Genomic DNA, 6,000 nt, shown 5'->3' on the forward strand with positions numbered 1-6,000 from the left:
AAAGCGGGTATCATCGGAAGAGAACCCAGCAGATCCCCTCACGAAGGGACTGACTCGGGCTAAGCATCTCCAGCATGCTCGGAGCATAGGGCTGAAGGATGATATTAGTTTTAGTGGTTAGATAATCTCGAAATTTGTAAAATGTAATTGACATTTGATGATAAATAAAAGCTGTTATTTATGAGTGAAGTGTTGCTATCACTTGTCAATCGTTTACTATATTTCTTTTGCATTTTTTGGCTTCCAGAATAATTATGTTTGGTATATCATATTATTCGAACCTCCACAGTCGGTCATATGTCGGAAGTAGGTATGAATCAAGACTGTCATGATTGGTTGCAGAGGTCTAAGATGTTGGACATGGCTACAACAATCATGAGTGCTCATAAGTTCTGAGCATTAGACTCAACCCACGCTCACTGGAATCACTTCATGGAACTTATCTCGAGTGATTGTGAGATGGTAATATCATATATGTCTTCAAACCTAGAGATATGATTTGTTACCAATGAGTTGGTTATGCATTGATTGTATGAAAACGCCTTGGTAACTCGATGTTATAAAACGTACCTTTGTGTGTAATTCAACAAGTAGTAGAGCAAAAATATGAATCGAAGTTTATCTGTTCCTTCTAGGATTAGAAGCGATATCTGGGCCCCTCGACGATTTTGTTTTGACCTATGTACCGGGCCCGGTCAGAACTAGATTGATGTGTTCAGTTAAGTCTATGTCAAACAAATCGGAAACCGGGAAACAAATGCTGGACAATAAGTAAGACCATGTTCCATGTATCTGTCCGGCTGATATCTATAACAGAGGATTATATGATCACTTATCTAAAATGGCACATTCTAGTTCAACAGAGTTTAAAGAGTTATGATTGTTGATCGGTTCCTGAAGTCATACTTGCAACTATAGTTATCAGAATTATCCAAGTGGTAGACTGTTGGATATAGTGTCTAAGTCCATAACTATATTTGGTATGTACTTGACCCGACCCGGCATGGTCCATTTGGGTTGCACTGCACCCAAACAATTTATGGATAATCTTTGGAGAATAGTATAAGTTATGATTTATTAATATATTATAAGTTCTAATATATTAATATAAGATCATATTATTTAATTAGTATTGATCTATAATTAATCTAGGATTAATTTAGAGATCAAAAGTATTACTAATTAAATATGGGCTCCTATATTTATATAGTGTGGGCTAATGCTTATTTGGAATGGGCTAGGCTTGCATGGAATGTCCATGGAGCTTTAACCCATGGATCTCATGGAAATGAAGAGACATGGGTATTAGGGATTACATGGATGTAACCCTAATCCACCACACTATATAAAGAAGGCCTTGGTTCTTGAAATCACACTAGTTATGGTGAGTAAAGCAAGAGGGCCGATTTCAAGAAGAGTTACAATTCTCTCAAAGTTCCAAGTTTGTGGTGATTTGTGATTTCCATTTGAGGCATCCACACTATTGGTGCTAGGCTCTAAAACTCCAAGCAATCAACTACAACTACAATGTAAGTAATTCTACTAGCTTTATTTGATTCATGTTCCCCATGCCATGCTAGATAGGATAAGAACCTTGGAAAATAATTATTTGCATGTATCTTAGTCAAACATAGATCCAAGGTTTATTAGGGTTGCATGTACACTTAGGAAGTCTTAGAATGCTCAAAACCCATCAGATTTATGGTAAGACGTTCATGTACTGTTAGTGTACAAGTTTTTGGTGGACTAGAATAGTCTAGCTTCATTAACCGTAAGGTAGTATGATGAGGTTGCATGCCTCTAATAAGATGATGGTAAGAACAACATCATGTTTTTGCGCTTAAAGGCTCGATACAAGTGATAGCCTGGTATCTGAAATACCATCTTAGAGAAATACAAGTCAACGTGAAGCTTGGTGACCATAATGCTACACTTGGAGGTTGTGAACTTATTTTGTAGGTAGCCGTGGTGGCCATAATATCATCGTTGATAGAAGTTCAAGTTAATGGATGCCTTGGTGGCCGTAATCTATATTTCTATTTTGTTCATGGAAAGCGGTGGTAGTCTTGATGGTTGTATGTAACATCCCATTCTTTAAAATAGATCAGCTAAAGACATAACGAGATCAAAGATAGGGTTTTTAGCGAAAACCTTATGCAATGATGTGGTTCATGAATGACGACGAATTGGCATGGAAAATATGAATAGCGTATTTTGGGGGTGCACCACGAGGCGGCAAGAGAATGGTCGTGACGTAGCGAGTGCTACACCCATGCCCATGGATTTTTAGGGTTTCTTCCATATTTAAGCACATTAACTTCCGCTTTAGGGAATCCTATTTAGCCTCCATATTCCCAAAATGAAACCCCATCCTCTCATCCATGGAATGAGCTTGGTGGATTCATCTTGAGGTTGTTTACTTCATTTTGTGGAACTTGAAGAAGAATAAGGAAGTTCACTTTGGTGCAAGGAAGCAAGGAGCAGGCTTGGATCCAACAACTCTTCACATATCTGAGTTATTGGAAGTATAAATTCATACCTTGACCTTAGTTCTTCTTGTTTTATGTTAAACCATTTTGGATGATTTTGGTCCCTTTCTTGGATACTCTTGGAGTTTGACAAACTCCAGAGCCTGGTCTGGCTCTCAAACGATGCTTAGGGTTCTAAGAATGAGAAAAGAGTCATGTTTGGAGTTATCTTGTGTTCTTTAGCAAGCTATGGCCATATGAAGGAGGACTTAGGCTTTAAGATCTTGTCTTGTGGTAATGTCCTAATGGATAAAGTTGGAAACTTTATCCATTAAGTCATTAAAAATGAGTAGATATGAAGGTTTGAGCTTTGATCTGTTAGGATTAACCTCTTAGTGAACAATTCAAGGAAAGAGCCAGTTCCAACAACGTGGCCAAAGGATGACCACAATGTGGTCAAGCTTGGAAGCACGACTATTTTTTCCTAGAATTTCCACGACATGCCCAAGGTGGAGCCACAATGTGAAAATGTCCAACATGTTGAATGTTGACTTGGCATCTCCACAACGTGGCCAAGGCGGGTCCACGACGTAGCGTTGACTTTTGTCGACCTTTGATTGTTGACTGTTGACTAGTTTGAATTTGGGTCAAACTTGGAAGATATAGGTTTTTCACTGAGGAATTACCTTTATATGGTGTTAGCATGTCCGTGGGATTGATCAGTGCAAGGAGTGAGTGTGTAGTTTTGCTTCTCTGGTTCTTTAGTTCGGGTGAGTTCTCTCACTATGTCATGTTTGATATTGTATAACCTCGATATGTTAGGATAGTGGTACTAGGTGAATACTTGTATGGTAGTGGAATAGGAGCATTACTTATAATGTATATGTAGTATGAGATGCTTAGTATCTCGGTATCTTAGACCGGTAGGGTCTTGCCTGTGGATCGTATGATACGTTAGGAGTTATGAATGGTTAAGGTAACTAGGGAAGGTGTGACAACTCGAAATTTCCATTAGGTCAAACCCTAAAAGCCAACCACTTCGTATCATAAGTTAATGTCATCATTTCTTATTTTTAAGAAATTTAAAGTTCGTTGATTATTTTAATATTATTTTTAAACGAACGGGTGAAAGAAAGTGTCATCTCGGGTTTTGATTTTTAAAAACCGTAAACACCTCGCGTCTTAGAAGTTCCCGGCCAAACTATGATGTTTAGGTCGAAAAATCATCCTAAAAATCCGTAAACTCATGCTTATCCATGAGTTTACTCCCGAAGACTAGTCACTCTTGAGTTTGCTCCCCAAACACCAAAAGAGTAAACTCCAAAATATCCTTTCAAGTATCATCCTAGATTTTGTTCTAGATCTTCAAACTAGTAAGTGTTCTAACCCTTTCAAGTTAGTATATCACTTAATCTAGTGATTGTACACCCTTTAATCCATTCATTTGTGTGTTTTGAATAGTTTTTCCAAATCACCAAGAACACCAAGAACACACACTAGTGTTCTTGGACTTAAAGTTCATTTCAAGCTTCCACAATGTAAGTACTTCTATCCTAGAATCATTTAAAGCTAGCTATACATCTTTATACCAAGGAAAAGTCCCAAGAACACCAAGAACAAGGTGTTCACGGTTTTGGGAGGCTCCCAAAACCGTAAACACCAAATATAGTTCCTTAGGGTGCTCTAGGGTGTCTAGATGCTTCACAATGCCTTAGGGACTTGTCTAGATCCATCCCTGATGAGTGTAAACACCTTAAAAGTTGTATAAATGTCCCATAAATGTCCCATGGTTGTTCCTTATGCCTAAAATCTAACCTAGACTAGTGCCATGTTTGAGCTAAGGACTTGAAAACTGCAAAATACCAAACTTATGAGTTTAAGGTAGTAAACTCATGAGTTTAAGGTAGTAAACTCATGGATAAATGGTCCTTAGACCGTAAACTCCATTTAGGAGTGTTTTGATGCCACACAACACTTCCTAAGGCTAAATCATGAAGTAGGAATGCTTGGAATAGCTTAGAAGACTTCAAACCAACAAATGGTCAAAAGGTTAGAAGTTTACGACCGTAAACTCAAGGGGTGTTGGTCCTTAGGGAGTAAACTCATTTTAAGAGTGATCCTTGAACCCCAATCATACTAGCCTTTCCCTACAACACTTAGATGCACTCTTTAATACTTATAACACTTATACGAAGTGTTTGTCATGCCGTAGAGTGTCTTGACTTTGTTTATTAGTTGTTTTAATTCTACTTGTTTATATACATATATCCTTATATGTTATTAGGATCTTTGTGCGTGTCTAAGTCTTCACTTGACACCAAGCACTTATCCGACACTTCCTTCCGATCCACTCGCAACAAGTGAGTTCTTAATCAATGTTTTAACTGTTTTTAAATATTTTATGGGGGATACAAGTAGAATCATGCTAGTTATTGTATCAATCACATGTGATTGATAATTAACATTCAAATGATTGGCTACTCATTAGCCGTCTTAACAAACAGTTTCCTTCAAATGATTTTTATAAACACTTCGTATGTTTAAAAATCCTTATTAAACTGTACATTTTACTCTGTATGTTCCATTTCAAACATATTTACAATTGTGTTTCCAATAAATGTTTATTTATACTTCAACTGTTTTATCAAACCCATGCCTTCAAACCGTTTTATAGATTGACATCAAGTCGATCATTTCTTATATAATAATTATGTTCAAAGGTTTTACAAAACTTATTTTATGCTTTTATATTATCAATTGCATGCCTATATATGTATAGATATATAAGAAATGTTTAAAAGACTTAGGAAGGCTATCTACCCTATTTCCTTTTCGCGCTTGAGATGTGGTCTGGTGGGATATCGGGTATCCGTCCGAAGGTTGTTTAAATATCAGTTATATATCTAATGTACATATATAGTCATAAAGGTCCTTCCAGTTCATCCAATGCCCTTGGGTAGCAAGGGTATACATCCATGTTCATACGTACCAGTTATATTACTAGTAAGCTACCATATGGGTAGTTTAGGAAGATACTAGAACTATTACTTGAACGTGATATCATACAATGAGTCAGTTCATTCATGAGTCAATACTTGCTAGATAGAGAGAACATACATTACAACTAGTACACACAGTACATTACTATACATGCTAGATAGAGAGAGAACACACATTACAGCTAGCAGACGTAGAACATTACAGTACATTACTATACTACTACATAGATATGTTTACGTGATTACATTTACATGAGTATGTTTACATATACGATGATAGGACAGACCTCTCTAGGTACTATACCATGGAACAAGTTCAGGATCTAACTATACCGATGAATCACAACGCAATTGTGATAGTTATATCGGGTATACGTGATCACAGTAATGTGGATGTGTCACGGATTGCACTTATGCATGGGCGTGTAAAGGTCTAAAAATCCCTTTGACAGGGGAGCGTATAGCTTGGGATCTAGCCATCACATTATACCTTATCCCTCAAATAAGGCAATTGAGTACCGAAGTAGTTATTT

This window comes from Lactuca sativa, chromosome 3, assembly GCF_002870075.4.
Source record: "Lactuca sativa cultivar Salinas chromosome 3, Lsat_Salinas_v11, whole genome shotgun sequence".
Taxonomy (NCBI): domain Eukaryota; kingdom Viridiplantae; phylum Streptophyta; class Magnoliopsida; order Asterales; family Asteraceae; genus Lactuca; species Lactuca sativa.